Below are 17,279 nucleotides of genomic sequence, written 5' to 3' on the forward strand. Positions count from 1 at the left end.
TTGATGGGCCAGATGGAAGAGCCCGTGGCTGGATTGGTAAAGGGCAGGGAGCTCCAGTCCAACTCAGACGCCAGCAAGGTGGTGGTGGAGTACTGGTTTGGGCTGGTATCATCAAAGATGAGCTTGTGGGGCCTTTTCGGATTGAGGATGGAGTCAAGCTCAACTCCCAGTCCTACTGCCAGATTATGGAAGAGACCTTCTTCAAGCAGTGGTACAGGAAAAAGTCACCATCCTTCAAGAAAAACATGATTTTCATGCAGGACAATGCTCCATCACACGTGTCAAAGTACTCCACAGCGTGGCTGGCAAGAAAGGGTATTAAATAAAAAAAAGTAATGACATGGCCTCCTTGTTCACCTGATCTGAACCCCATTGAGAACCTGTGGTCCATCATCAAATGTGGGATTTACAAGGAGGGAAAACAGTACACCTCTCTGAACAGTGTCTGGGAGGCTGTGGTTGCTGCTGCACGCAATGTTGATGGTGAACAGATCAAAACACTGACAGAATCCATGGATGTCAGGCTTTTGAGTGTCCTTGCAAAGAAAGGTGGCTATATTGGTCACTGATTTGTTTTTGTTTTGTTTTTAAATGTCAGAAATGTGTATTTGTGAATGTTGAGATGTTATATTGGTTTCACTGTTAAAAATAAATCATTGAAATGGCTATCTATTTATTTTTTGGTTAAGTTGCCTAATAATTCTGCACAGTAATAGTAGTCACCTGCACACACAGATATCCCCCGAAAATAACTAACACTAAAAACAAACTAAAAACTACTTCCAAAAAAATTCAGCTTTGATATTAATGAGTTTTTGGGGTTCATTGAGAACATGGTTGTTGTTCAATAATAAAATGAATCCTCAAAAAATACAACTTGCCTAATAATTATGCACTACCTGTATACTTCTAGCATCAATACCATATTATGGTTCTACAATCTGACAGGTGCGCTTTATATGTTGTCCATTTTTATATCTACATTTTGTTGTTGAAATGTTATTAATCATTGTGCACATATTTACCTTCCTGAATGAGGCTCACAGGACCGCTCTCTTCCTCCTGCTCTTCTGCTTGAGAAGTTGGGGTGGTGGGGGGGGGAAGCTCCTCAGCTTGCTCCTCAACAGGAGCTGGGGTTGGGGAGTGGGAGGGCCCTGGCTGCTCCTCCTCATGCATCTCCTCCTCTGCCGCATCCTCCTCTGCCGCATCCTCCTCCTCCTCCTCATCGGCCTGGCGCCTTCTGCGCTTGGCGCGGACAACTGGCATTGGAGCTCCTATAATAACACAATGTTCATATATTATAAAAATGTTTTCTAATGACGTATGCAAATTCTGTGTACTCTGCTGTATTGTATATGAATACAAATTGATTTATATAGACAGTTAACCAATGGGACAATGTTATATTAAAGGGTCTTGTGGGCACTACAGGGGACTGAGCGTGAGCTGGGATGCAACCATGTTAAAATGAGCTGTTTTTGTCTACTTTGTTTTGTTCAGACCATCTCATGTTAAAAAAAGGGCCTGATGGAGCACACGGGATTACTATAACAACCCCACTCCTAACACAGGAATTTAGTGGTAATCTATATATATAAAACTCAACGTGTGTGTGTGCATAAATGTATGTATGTATGTATGTATGTATGTATGTATGTATGTATGTTCCAGCATCACGTACAAACGGCTAAAGATATTTATATGAAACTTGGCACACAGGTTACTTATATGTCAGCCACAAACATAGGATAGGTGGTTTAAACCTTACCCACCCCCACTTGCCATGGTCGGGGTTTTTCTTTAAAGTCCCATGCAAAGCAATGGGAAAATTATGTTCCCACATAACTTCTGTGTTCCTGTCTGCTGTCCCATGTCTTTTTTCAACAGTACTATGAATACCTTGGCTGGTGGTGATATATGTTAGCACAACATGGCATCTTGGTTAACAACATCTGACCTTACATGAATTACATATGACCTTACATAACTGTCACCAAAGGAGCTGCGGTGGCTCCACGCGATTGCCACTGCACTGACAAGTGATTCACCTCTGCAGCTAGGGGTTCGGATCCCGCTCTCGGCTACCTGTGAATTGAGTTTGGTGGTCTCAGCCCCGCCCCTGGTGGGTGTGCTATGCGAGGTTGGGTTGGGAGGACCCCCTCACACCCGCCATTGCCAACCGGGGCATGGAGAAAGGTGGCAGATTGCCTCTGGGGGAGGCCTCCCAACTCCTGCAGGCCGGCTCCTCTCTCTTTCGAGTTCACGCACAAAATACACTTTTTAAAAAAAAAACATAACTGTCAACAATAACTTACCTGGATGATATTTAGCCCGAAGACGTCTGACCTCATCCATTTGGCGCCTCTTCAGGTCAGACCACTTCTTCACAATTGCATTGTGGTCGTGTTGGCCGCCAAAGTCAGCGATTAGGGCGCTGACCACAGCCCTTTTCTCTGGCTGCCTCCGCAGCTTATCGTATCCTGTTTCCAGGAACTTCTGCAAGATGAAGAACAAAGTATATTGTAATACTTCTGTTGACAGCCTTATGGATATATGACGTAAATGTATGCTATTCAACAATTGGAAGCATTCTCGCCTTATTAATCAATGACAGGGGTAACATGACAGATTTTATATCCTGCCATTTCGGTCGCCACCTTTTTTGCATAAATATAGCAGCCATTATCATTTGCATAATTATGAATATATTATTAACAACACAGGATACACGTATAGGGGAGATATGCGTTGCTAACTCTTTTCCCTGTCAGGAGCCTAACGCCCCGGGGGTCAGAGACGGGACCTTTTCGGAGGGCCACTGACGTATGTACCCGTCGCAGTTTTTTGTGATGTCACTCTTTAGGTGTGTGCACATTTTTCACTGCATCCGGGTGGAGTTTTTGGGTTGTGTTTTGCACGCCACAGGCTTTTCAACAGGAAAAAAACAGCTGGAGGCAGAATGGTTGCAAAACACTACGGGTTTGTTACCTAACTCTGGGTTTCAAGACCAGTCCACCTCCAGCTGTTGCAAAACTACTACTCCCATCAGCCACGGTCTGTCAGTGCATGCTAAGAATTTTACTTTTGCTGCATCTAGGGTGCCACAGTTTAGAGACCCGTGCATAAAGGCCTGAAAAATGGGGGCCTGCAGAACTTACAATACTAGAAGTGCCAGCATTCCCAGGCATGCTGGAAGTTGTAGTTCTGCAACATCTAAAGGGCAATATGTATTCGAACGTCCTTGGGCCTTGAGGACACTGAAGTCAGGACGTTCGCATACGTCCTATGTCCAAAAAAAAATTAAATTCATTATGCTAAATAACAAGGAAAAGTGCCTAAATACACATTTGCCAACCAGGGTGTCTGCAGCTGTCCAGGCATGCTGGGACTTGTAGTTTTGGAAAAGCAGGAGACACATTTTTTGTGAAATACTAATATCTGATCATATATACTAACTTTTAAACTAGACTGAAATGCAGTTGAAGATAATGAAATAACAGTGGTCGAAATACTTACACAAATCAGCAAATTTTCCTCAGATACAGTGAAATTACTTCCAACCATCTTGCTCTGCGATTGCGTTGCGATCAAAAAGTTGGAAACTGGCAAGGGTCCAGGAAATGGTCGCGTGTTGTTCGCGTGTTGATTGCGCTGCTTGGACCGAGATGGGTCCATATGGCTTCGGCTGTATGGACCACAGTAACTCTTTTCCCTGTCAGGAGCCTAACGCCCCGGGGGGTCAGAGACGGGACCTTTTCGGAGGACCACTGACGTATGCAACCGCCGCAGTTTTTTGTGATGTCAGTCTTTAGGTGTGTGCAAATTTTTCCTTGCACCGGGTGGAGTTTTTGGGTTGTGTTTTGCACGCCACAGGCTTTTCAACAGGAAAAAAACAGCTGGAGGCAGGATGGTTGCAAAACACTACGGGTTTGTTACCTAACTCTGGGTTTCAAGACCAGTCCACCTCCAGCTGTTGCAAAACTACTACTCCCATCAGCCACGGTCTGTCAGTGCATGCTAAGAATTTTACTTTTGCTGCATCTAGGGTGCCACAGTTTAGAGACCCGTGCATAAAGGCCTGAAAAACGGGGGCCTGCAGAACTTACAATACTAGAAGTGCCAGCATTCCCAGGCATGCTGGAAGTTGTAGTTCTGCAACATCTAAAGGGCAATATGTATTCGAACGTCCTTGGGCCTTGAGGACACTGAAGTCAGGACGTTCGCATACGTCCTATGTCCAAAAAAATGTTAAATTCATTATGCTAAATAACAAGGAAAAGTGCCTAAATACACATTTGCCAACCAGGGTGTCTGCAGCTGTCCAGGCATGCTGGGACTTGTAGTTTTGTAAAAGCAGGAGACACATTTTTTGTGAAATACTAATATCTGATCATATATACTAACTTTTAAACTAGACTAAAATGCAGTTGAAGATGATGAAATAACAGTGGTCAAAATACTTACACAAATCAGCAACTTTTCCTCAGACTTAGTGAAATTGCTTCCAACCATGTTGCTGTGTGATTGCGCTGCGATCATAAGTTGGAAACTGGCAAGGCTCCAGGAAATGGTCGCGTGTTGGTTAAAATATCATACATATTCGATTTCAGAGTGCTGCTACAGCAGTTTTCGAAATATCTGCAATCAATTTCGCATTCGCATGTTGCGATATTTCGATAAAATATCAGGAATATTCTGAGCCAATCAGAGCGCTCCTCCAGCATATCTCGAAATTGCGCAATAAATATCGCATTCGCATGTTGCGATATTTCGATAAAATATCACGAATATTCTGAGCCAATCAGAGCGCTCCTCCAGCATATCTCGAAATTCCGCAATAAATATCGCATTCGCATGTTGCGATATTTCGATAAAATATCACGAATATTCTGAGCCAATCAGAGCGCTCCTCCAGCATATCTCGAAATTCCGCAATAAATATCGCATTCGCATGTTGCGATATTTCGATAAAATATCACGAATATTCTGAGCCAATCAGAGCGCTCCTCCAGCATATCTCGAAATTCCGCAATAAATATCGCATTCGCATGTTGCGATATTTCGATAAAATATCACTAATATTCTAAGCCAATCAGAGCGCTCCTACCGCAGTTATTAAAAAATCGCAATTATTTTCGCATTCGCAATAGCGAAAAATCGCAATCAATTAATTTCGATAAAATATCACGAATATTCAAATTTAGCGAATATATCTCGAATATTCGAATATATATTCGAGATATATCGCGAAATCGAATATGGCATATTCTGCTCAACACTAATGATAGCCTCTACCTCCCTGTATTGGGCATGAAACCCAGACAGGAAGCCCCATTGGTGTTGGTTATTATTTGGCTGTTCTACCTTCTTCTCTAAGCATTTTTCTCTAGGGATAGCAGCAATTTCTTCAATCATTGTGTTCAGAGCTGGCTCATCATATCCCTTCTGAACAAATTTATTCTTCAGTGTTTGTGCTTGTGAGAGATAATCGTTGGCATCTGAGCAATTGCGACGAACTCTTAAAAATTGCCCCTTAGGGATATTTTTAATCCATGCTGGGTGGTGTCCACTATTAATGGACAAATAACTGTTACGATCAGTTGGCTTGAAAAAGACTTTAGTCTTTAGTTTATTTGCTTCTCTTTGAATAGTGACATCCAAAAAGTTGACCATATTTCCGCTAATTGTATATTCCAATTTAATGTTGTTGGGATTACTATTGAGGTCTTCCAGAAACTTTAGTGCATCTTGCTGCGATCCTTCCCATATAAATAAAATATCATCTATAAATCTCCGATAAAATAATAATTGGGGTCTTCGGTTATGAAAAACATGCCTGTCCTCCCACTCAGCCATGAACAGGTTGGCGAGGCTGGGGGCAAACTTTGCCCCCATAGCCACGCCAACCTGCTGGGAGAAGAAGGAGCCATCGAACCAGAAATAATTATGGGACATGCAGAACTCTAATACATGTCCCATAAATTTCTTCTGAGTATGCGGTATATCATCCCTCCTGCTAAGTGCCCAGTTCAACGCCAGTGCCGCATCATCATGCTGAATAATGGCATACAGTGATGCCACGTCAGCTGTTACCAAAAAGATGTCTGTTTCAGGTCTGATGCTCACTTTGTCTAGGGACTGTAGCAGGTCGGTGGTGTCTTTCAGATACGCCTTGGTTGTGCAAACACTCAGTTGGAAAAATCTGTCAAGGTATTCTCCCAATCTGGCTGTGACTGATCCAATCCCGTTAACTATTGGTCGGGCAGGTGGGATAATTTCATTTTTATGGATCTTAGGTAAAGTGTAGATCACCGGTATCCTACACGCTGAGGGAGCTAAGTACTTTTTCTCTTTCAGATTCAAAGCTCCAGTATGATAGCCCCAATCTACCAACGCATCAAGTTGTACCTTGTATGGTTCGGTAGGGTCTGATGCTAGTTTTCTATATGTAGAAGTATCGCTCAGCATATTGGACAACTGGGTGCAGTAGAACTCCTTATCCAGGACCACCACCCCTCCCCCTTTGTCCGCTGGTCGGATCACAACATTCTTCTTATCCTCCAAAGATTCAATACCTTCTTTAATATAGCGGGGATTCACACCCTTCTTCACAGGTAATTCCTCAATGTCTTTGAGTACCAACTGTTTAAAAACCTCTATAAAATGATTATTGGAAATCTGAGGATTAAATAAGGATTTATTCTTGAGTCCACTGTCAACTTTCGTTGCCACAATGGTACTTTTCATAGAAGACGTGACAGGGTGGCTCAAGAAGTATTTTTTCAAATTCAGAGTCCTGACAAATTTGTGTGTGTCTATATAGACGTCAAATTTATTCATTGTTCTTCTAGGAGCACACTTTAAACCCGTGTTGAGGATATTGAGCTCTTTCGGGCTCAACGTCACCTTACTCAGGTTGTATATTCCTGTGGTTCCACCTCCCTCATTCTTTTTTTGGGATTGTTTCCTTCGGCCTGCCCTGCATCCACGTCTTCTCTTTGATATGTTTCTGGTCCTCTTTGCGGAAATTTCGGAACGACATGCTTGTCTCCTCCTTTGTTGTTCCTGGTCTGTGAGTTCCTCCTCGGAGTCCCACCTCTCCCCCCCCTCCCCCGATGCCCTAAAAAAGGCTGTTGAGAGTAGTATCCATTATGATAGTGCTCTGCCAGAGGTTGATATCTATTGCCCATATGCCCATACTCTGGTCCTGGATAGTATCCTGGAGGGGGCGGATGATGGGACCACTGTTGGTAATTATGTTGTGGAGGATAATTAAACTGATCTTTCCTCCCATAAAATTGTGGTGTCCGTGGGGACTGATATTGATAGCCATACTGTTGTCCATTTCTCTCCTGCCTTGAAGGTCCAGGTGATGCCTGTTGAGAGGCATATTGATCTTTTTTACCAGTGTTACTACCACTTCCTCGAGCTTGATTCGATGAGCTCCGATCAAGCTTCGATTTTTTATTATTGTTGGTGCTCTGTTTAACAGTAGTTTCCTTCTTGGGTATAGCATCCAGGATTCTTGATGGTTGTTGTGAGGCCACAGTGGCTTCCTCATCAATATCATTGTTAATGATTCCTGTGCTTTGCCAAGCATAAATTCTATTATTCTTAAAGTCCTCCGAATCCCTATTGAATTTTTTGACTTTCCTTTTCTGTGTTTCTCTGTCAATTTTTTCCAGTTTCTTTTTCATATTAACATTAAAATCCTTTATTAAACTGGTTTCCTTAATTGGTTCCAATTTATTTCGTAAAACCTGAATTTTTTCATTCAGTAGGGCCAGTTTGATTTCTTTCCTTTTAAGAACTAAATTCTGCAACTCTTTCCCTGCTTTATTGAAAAAACTTAACCATTCGGTCATGTACTTAGTGTCGGTTAAACCGTCTTGAGGTGTCACCTCCCACCTCAAGCTTCTGAAAATAAGACCCTCCTTGTTATAGTGTTCAAAGGTGAACACGTCCCACCAGGCTTTAACCTGTTTTTCTAATAGGTTCTCTAAAGCTTTCAGAGTTCCTGGATAGTCTTCCTCACACTCTGCCATTTCCTGGTTGGTGGAGAAAACTGATTCTGCATTAATCTGTCTATTCGACAACAAATTAATGACTTCCATAGCAGCAGTGAGTAAAAATAAATATGTATGGGAAAAAGGTGGAAATAAGGGCCGTCTAATTGAGCCACCCCCACTGCGCGTAACTGGAGAATATAAGTGAAAATATAGTGATATTGATAATATAAATAAATAAATTAATAAATAAATATATGTGAGCTGCTGCTCTAAAAGTTAAACAATCAAAATGTAATATGCAAATACAGTGCTACCTGATGTGAAAAAAGGTATCAAATGTGATATTAAGCAGCGCTCAAGAGAATAAAATAAAAAAAACACACATATAATATTGCTAGACTATTAAGTGAAAAATAATGAGTGATCCACCCTCTATGTGAAACAATATATCAGTGTCAAAAAATAGGTGTCAATAATACACCCAAAATAACAGGTTGGCAAAAAAAAAATCCATAAACTGATTGTGTGAACGTAAATGAAGTTCATAAATGGAGAACAGAAGAAGTCCCTTCACGATCTTCAGACAGTGCTTTCACCACACCACAGTGACTGCGTGATTCCACCACCCATCAGAATGCAAACTCACCACAATAAATGGCCTGACACTCTCGTGTTAAGGCACACAGGCTTTTTAACTGAACCACTCAGTTTAATTGATGGAACTCCCTCTTTGGAAACTGGAGCACTCAGTTAAATAAATGGAGATCCGTTGGAAAAAGGAAAAACTCCAAGATGACAGCCACATGTATAATGAAGAGAGAGAGCACAATAGTGTGATATTGCAACACAACTTTTAATAAAAACACTAAAAATCTCCCAATAGATGCACTCACAAAAATGACTCTTGTCATAAGCAGTGATTAAATCCAAACATCACACGGTGTAAACACAAACGAAAATTTTCCTCCAGGTGAACCAGTGGTCACGGCGGACCAACAAATAGCCCAGGTTTACTCACAGCCCTATGAAGGTGTACTGGAGTCGCTCTTCAGATGACTATATTGGTGACAGATGGACCGTTCCACGCCCGACCAGTTCAGTTTAAGGTATGCGGTTGTAACTTAGTACAAACGGATCTCCATTTATTTAACTGAGTGCTCCAGTTTCCAAAGAGGGAGTTCCATCAATTAAACTGAGTGGTTCAGTTAAAAGGCCTGTGTGCCTTAACACGAGAGTGTCAGGCCATTTATTGTGGTGAGTTTGCATTCTGATGGGTGGTGGAATCACGCAGTCACTGTGGTGTGGTGAAAGCACTGTCTGAAGATCGTGAAGGGACTTCTTCTGTTCTCCATTTATGAACTTCATTTACGTTCACACAATCAGTTTATGGATTTTTTTTTTGCCAACCTGTTATTTTGGGTGTATTATTGACACCTATTTTTTGACACTGATATATTGTTTCACATAGAGGGTGGATCACTCATTATTTTTCACTTAATAGTCTAGCAATATTATATGTGTGTTTTTTTTATTTTATTCTCTTGAGCGCTGCTTAATATCACATTTGATACCTTTTTTCACATCAGGTAGCACTGTATTTGCATATTACATTTTGATTGTTTAACTTTTAGAGCAGCAGCTCACATATATTTATTTATTAATTTATTTATTTATATTATCAATATCACTATATTTTCACTTATATTCTCCAGTTACGCGCAGTGGGGGTGGCTCAATTAGACGGCCCTTATTTCCACCTTTTTCCCATACATATTTATTTTTACTCACTGCTGCTATGGAAGTCATTAATTTTTTGTCGAATAGACAGATTAATGCAGAATCAGTTTTCTCCACCAACCAGGAAATGGCAGAGTGTGAGGAAGACTATCCAGGAACTCTGAAAGCTTTAGAGAACCTATTAGAAAAACAGGTTAAAGCCTGGTGGGACGTGTTCACCTTTGAACACTATAACAAGGAGGGTCTTATTTTCATAAGCTTGAGGTGGGAGGTGACACCTCAAGACGGTTTAACCGACACTAAGTACATGACCGAATGGTTAAGTTTTTTCAATAAAGCAGGGAAAGAGTTGCAGAATTTAGTTCTTAAAAGGAAAGAAATCAAACTGGCCCTACTGAATGAAAAAATTCAGGTTTTACGAAATAAATTGGAACCAATTAAGGAAACCAGTTTAATAAAGGATTTTAATGTTAATATGAAAAAGAAACTGGAAAAAATTGACAGAGAAACACAGAAAAGGAAAGTCAAAAAATTCAATAGGGATTCGGAGGACTTTAAGAATAATAGAATTTATGCTTGGCAAAGCACAGGAATCATTAACAATGATATTGATGAGGAAGCCACTGTGGCCTCACAACAACCATCAAGAATCCTGGATGCTATACCCAAGAAGGAAACTACTGTTAAACAGAGCACCAACAATAATAAAAAAATCGAAGCTTGATCGGAGCTCATCGAATCAAGCTCGAGGAAGTGGTAGTAACACTGGTAAAAAAGATCAATATGCCTCTCAACAGGCATCACCTGGACCTTCAAGGCAGGAGAGAAATGGACAACAGTATGGCTATCAATATCAGTCCCCACGGACACCACAATTTTATGGGAGGAAAGATCAGTTTAATTATCCTCCACAACATAATTATCAACAGTGGTCCCACCATCCGCCCCCTCCAGGATACTATCCAGGACCAGAGTATGGGCATATGGGCAATAGATATCAACCTCTGGCAGAGGACTATCATAATGGATACTACTCTCAACAGCCTTTTTTAGGGCATCGGGGGAGGGGGGGGAGAGGTGGGACTCCGAGGAGGAACTCACAGACCAGGAACAACAAAGGAGGAGACAAGCATGTCGTTCCGAAATTTCCGCAAAGAGGACCAGAAACATATCAAAGAGAAGACGTGGATGCAGGGCAGGCCGAAGGAAACAATCCCAAAAAAAGAATGAGGGAGGTGGAACCACAGGAATATACAACCTGAGTAAGGTGACGTTGAGCCCGAAAGAGCTCAATATCCTCAACACGGGTTTAAAGTGTGCTCCTAGAAGAACAATGAATAAATTTGACGTCTATATAGACACACACAAATTTGTCAGGACTCTGAATTTGAAAAAATACTTCTTGAGCCACCCTGTCACGTCTTCTATGAAAAGTACCATTGTGGCAACGAAAGTTGACAGTGGACTCAAGAATAAATCCTTATTTAATCCTCAGATTTCCAATAATCATTTTATAGAGGTTTTTAAACAGTTGGTACTCAAAGACATTGAGGAATTACCTGTGAAGAAGGGTGTGAATCCCCGCTATATTAAAGAAGGTATTGAATCTTTGGAGGATAAGAAGAATGTTGTGATCCGACCAGCGGACAAAGGGGGAGGGGTGGTGGTCCTGGATAAGGAGTTCTACTGCACCCAGTTGTCCAATATGCTGAGCGATACTTCTACATATAGAAAACTAGCATCAGACCCTACCGAACCATACAAGGTACAACTTGATGCGTTGGTAGATTGGGGCTATCATACTGGAGCTTTGAATCTGAAAGAGAAAAAGTACTTAGCTCCCTCAGCGTGTAGGATACCGGTGATCTACACTTTGCCTAAGATCCATAAAAATGAAATTATCCCACCTGCCCGACCAATAGTTAACGGGATTGGATCAGTCACAGCCAGATTGGGAGAATACCTTGACAGATTTCTCCAACTGAGTGTTTGCACAACCAAGGCGTATCTGAAAGACACCACCGACCTGCTACAGTCCCTAGACAAAGTGAGCATCAGACCTGAAACAGACATCTTTTTGGTAACAGCTGACGTGGCATCACTGTATGCCATTATTCAGCATGATGATGCGGCACTGGCGTTGAACTGGGCACTTAGCAGGAGGGATGATATACCGCATACTCAGAAGAAATTTATGGGACATGTATTAGAGTTCTGCATGTCCCATAATTATTTCTGGTTCGATGGCTCCTTCTTCTCCCAGCAGGTTGGCGTGGCTATGGGGGCAAAGTTTGCCCCCAGCCTCGCCAACCTGTTCATGGCTGAGTGGGAGGACAGGCATGTTTTTCATAACCGAAGACCCCAATTATTATTTTATCGGAGATTTATAGATGATATTTTATTTATATGGGAAGGATCGCAGCAAGATGCACTAAAGTTTCTGGAAGACCTCAATAGTAATCCCAACAACATTAAATTGGAATATACAATTAGCGGAAATATGGTCAACTTTTTGGATGTCACTATTCAAAGAGAAGCAAATAAACTAAAGACTAAAGTCTTTTTCAAGCCAACTGATCGTAACAGTTATTTGTCCATTAATAGTGGACACCACCCAGCATGGATTAAAAATATCCCTAAGGGGCAATTTTTAAGAGTTCGTCGCAATTGCTCAGATGCCAACGATTATCTCTCACAAGCACAAACACTGAAGAATAAATTTGTTCAGAAGGGATATGATGAGCCAGCTCTGAACACAATGATTGAAGAAATTGCTGCTATCCCTAGAGAAAAATGCTTAGAGAAGAAGGTAGAACAGCCAAATAATAACCAACACCAATGGGGCTTCCTGTCTGGGTTTCATGCCCAATACAGGGAGGTAGAGGCTATCATCAAGAATCACTGGCACATCCTGGGGAAGGACAGACACTTTGCCGAAATACTTCCGAGTCAACCACGATTCATCTATAGGAGGGCTCCTAATTTCGGCGACAAGGTGGTCCGCAAGATTCTAGATCCCCCAGATCAGCAGGCCCTCAGAATAGATTTCAAGGGGTTCTACTCGTGCAGGAAATGCATTTGTTGCAGAACTGTGCAGATAAGCAATAGAGGAAAACAACAGGTCACGAGCAGTGATGGGAAGATTTTCTCTATTAAAGAATTTATCACCTGCAACTCTTCTCATGTAGTATATTTGATTTGGTGCCCATGTGGACTACTTTATGTAGGAAGAACTAAGAGGTTATTGCGGATACGAGTGGCTGAACACCTGGCAAACATAAAGAAGGGCTTTGATTACCACAGTGTGTCAGTCCACTTTAAGGAAAAACATAACCAAGATCCTTCGTTAGCTCAGTTCTGTGGCATTGACTGCGTACACCCTTCATGGAGAGGTTCAAACAGGGTGAGAGATTTATCGCAGCGAGAAACTCAATGGATCTTTCTTTTAAAAAGTCAATTTCCGAGGGGCCTTAACATAGAGTTGGACGTGAACTGCTTCATCAGTAATGTTTAGACTAGGAGCAGGTTTTAAGGTGTACATATATATAGTATTTTCATGAATTATGTTGTTACAAGGGGGCCAGACAACTGGGCCACCCACTATGATCATGGGCTCTGTATGACTATATAATAAAATTTTTGTTATGCCATGCATATGGAGATGATGAAGTTCACCCACTTTAATTTGAACCATTGCATGTCTAAATTTGCCCATATTTATGTATATCTCGTTCAAAGTACATGCCCCAGTGTAAAATCGTTTTCCAGTTTATAAAATCTTTTTTAAAAATAATAATTTTTATATATATATATATATATAAAAAAATAAAAAAAATAAAATAAAAATAAAATTCATTTTGATTACCACCATTTTATTGAAATTTTATGATGGATAATAATATATGCAACTCTTCAATATAATTTTAGGAATACCGCCTATACTATATGTATTTAATTCAGTTTTATATATATTTATGGTTGATAATGTGTTTTTAGATTATGGAATAATATATATTCTTTTTTAGATTCATATAACCATGTAGTATGCTCTCACTTTAGATTAATGAGAGATATTGTACTTTGTGTTTCTGACTTTACACTGTTAGATCGTGTTTGTATAGACCTGGAGGTGACTCGTGGTCATGGGGACACCCGAATGGCTGTTAGTTATTTCTTAGAGGGATATCCCCCTTCTTTCAGTTTGCAGTACACTCTATGCTTGATGGGTGTCATACACCAGTTTCACCACTGGGGTTAGACACTGTATCGAATATAGGCAGTGGGAATGGGTGTCATACACCAGTTTCACCACTGGGGTTAGACACTGTATCGAATATAGGCAGTGGGAATGGGTGTCATACACCAGTTTGACCACTGGTGATGGACACCTCATTGAATACAGGCAGTGTGATTAGGTGTAGTACACCAACGTCACCACTGGGGGCCTCCACCTCGCACACATGATTATGCTGCTCTGTTTGGTCAGAGCTGCACACTTGCATGCCAGCACAGCTGAGTGGGACGTTTGTCCACACAGCTGATGCTTGTAATGAACGGAAGGCGTGCACCAATGTGCAAGTGAGGGGGGGAACTTGGCAGCTACATATAGCGGCATGTGACATCTGGTAAGCATCCCCATGATTAAATCAGTATGATGAAACATGTCGGGGCGTGGGTACTAAGTTACAACCGCATACCTTAAACTGTACTGGTCGGGCGTGGAACGGTCCATCTGTCACCAATATAGTCATCTGAAGAGCGACTCCAGTACACCTTCATAGGGCTGTGAGTAAACCTGGGCTATTTGTTGGTCCGCCGTGACCACTGGTTCACCTGGAGGAAAATTTTCGTTTGTGTTTACACCGTGTGATGTTTGGATTTAATCACTGCTTATGACAAGAGTCATTTTTGTGAGTGCATCTATTGGGAGATTTTTAGTGTTTTTATTAAAAGTTGTGTTGCAATATCACACTATTGTGCTCTCTCTCTTCATTATACATGTGGCTGTCATCTTGGAGTTTTTCCTTTTTCCAACGGATCTCCATTTATTTAACTGAGTGCTCCAGTTTCCAAAGAGGGAGTTCCATCAATTAAACTGAGTGGTTCAGTTAAAAAGCCTGTGTGCCTTAACACGAGAGTGTCAGGCCATTTATTGTGGTGAGTTTGCATTCTGATGGGTGGTGGAATCACGCAGTCACTGTGGTGTGGTGAAAGCACTGTCTGAAGATCGTGAAGGGACTTCTTCTGTTCTCCATTTATGAACTTCATTTACGTTCACACAATCAGTTTATGGATTTTTTTTTTTGCCAACCTGTTATTTTGGGTGTATTATTGACACCTATTTTTTGACACTGATATATTGTTTCACATAGAGGGTGGATCACTCATTATTTTTCACTTAATAGCCTAGCAATATTATATGTGTGTTTTTTTTATTTTATTCTCTTGAGCGCTGCTTAATATCACATTTGATACCTTTTTTCACATCAGGTAGCACTGTATTTGCATATTACATTTTGATTGTTTAACTTTTAGAGCAGCAGCTCACATATATTTATTTATTAATTTATTTATTTATATTATCAATATCACTATATTTTCACTTATATTCTCCAGTTACGCGCAGTGGGGGTGGCTCAATTAGACGGCCCTTATTTCCACCTTTTTCCCATACATGTAGATAATCTGCTGTGTGGGTGCTAGTTGACTCTTGTCGGAATTTATTAGCCACCCTAGCTCTTTTAGGGACTGTAGAAGAATTTCCCGGTGACATACCAATTGATCCGGATTGATTGCTAGGAGGAGGATGTCGTCCAAGTAGTGGTATATCCTCAAGCCCTCTTCTGCAGGGGAACCAGAGCAGATATTAGTATCTTGGTGAACACCCTGGGATAGGTGCACAGACCGAAAGGCAGGGCTTGAAACTGTAGGTGGGTACATCCCACTGCAAATCTCAGATATTTTTGAAATGCAGGTAGAATTAGAATGTGTAGGTACGCATCTTGCAGACGGACTGAAATCATCCAATCTGATGGCTGGACTGCCTGAATAATCGTCTGCAGGGACTCCATTTTGAAGCTTTCAGGGTGGATATACCGGCTGTGCCTCTGTAGGTCTGTCAAAGGCCCCTACCCACCTGTCCTCTTTGGGACCAAAAATAGGGTGGAGTAGAAGCCTGCGAAGCGCTCTGCCAAGGGAACCAGAACAGCCGCCCCCTGAAGCTGGAGTGATGTTAGGAAGTTTTTCAGAGCTTGAGCCTTTGGCGGAGAGGATGGAATCTCTGTTCCTTTGAAAGAATTCCGAGGTGGGTGCCCCCATTGAATTGTTGACAGAACCCAGGGGCCCTGGCAGCATGTGGCCCAGACTGGGACGAAGAACTTTAGCCTGGCTCCCACCGGGAGTGCCTGGGCTACTCTGGCGTCAAAAAGACTGCTTCTGCTCCTGTGAACCCGGAAGGGTCTTCATCTTCCTGTTAAAAAAGAATGTCTGAGTACCTTTCCAAGGTCTTTTGTTGTCTCTGGGCTGTCTTGACTGCCTAAAATCCCTTGGATTTGTCTGGCGGAACCTAGAGGAACCGCCTCTGAATCTTTGCATTTTTCTGTCCTGGGGAAGCATACCGGACTTCCCTCCTGACAGCCTGGAGATAGCTTTATCCGTTTTGTCTCCGAATAGTGCTTTCACATCGAATGGAATTTTGCACCAATTTTGTTTGGAGGATAAGTCAGCCGTCCAATCTTTCAGCCAGAAGGCCCTCTTCACCATTACTGAATGCAACATGGATCTTGTAGAGCACCTGATCGTGCCAATTGCCGCTACACTGACAAAGTCTGCCGACAATCTAAGCTCTCCCAAGGCTTTAATTATATCCTCCTTGGGGACATCCTGACGCAAAGCCGTCTCAATATTATCTGTCCAAGATCTTATGGCATCTGATGTGAGAGGAATAGCTGGCTTACATGCTGCTCCCGCGGCTAAGTAGCTCCTCTTCAGCTCCAGGTCAGTTCGCCTGTCTAGAGGGTCTTTGAAGGAAGCGGAATCCTCCATTGGTAATGTTTTTTTTTGCGAGTCGCACCCCTGACACGTCTACCACTGGCATGGAGTTTAGTGACTGCCTTCCCGACTCTGGTAAGGGGTATAGTTTATTGAGCCAGCCCAATTAAAGTTTTTATCAGTTTTTGACCATTCATTATGAATGACCTGACTAATCTCGCCCATCAATGAGAAGAGAACCTGCTTCCTTTTTGAGGAATGGGAAGTAACTCGTAGACTCTTGGGGAGGCTCTTCTGCGTCTTTTTAGGTGATTGCAGTTTTGACTGCCTGGATGAACGGCTTTACCAAGGAGAGACTGAAGCCAGAAGGTTCTGACTCCTCTGAAGAGTCCTCTGCAGAATCTTCAGGTGGTGAATCTCTAGCTCAGTGTTTTTCAACTCCAGTCCTCAAGGCGCACCAACAGGTCATGTTTTCAGGCTTTCCATTATTTTGCACAGGTGATTTGATCAGTTTCATTGCCTTAGTAATTACCACAGCCGTTC

Source organism: Rana temporaria, chromosome 8 (assembly GCF_905171775.1).
Source record: "Rana temporaria chromosome 8, aRanTem1.1, whole genome shotgun sequence".
NCBI classification, from domain to species: domain Eukaryota; kingdom Metazoa; phylum Chordata; class Amphibia; order Anura; family Ranidae; genus Rana; species Rana temporaria.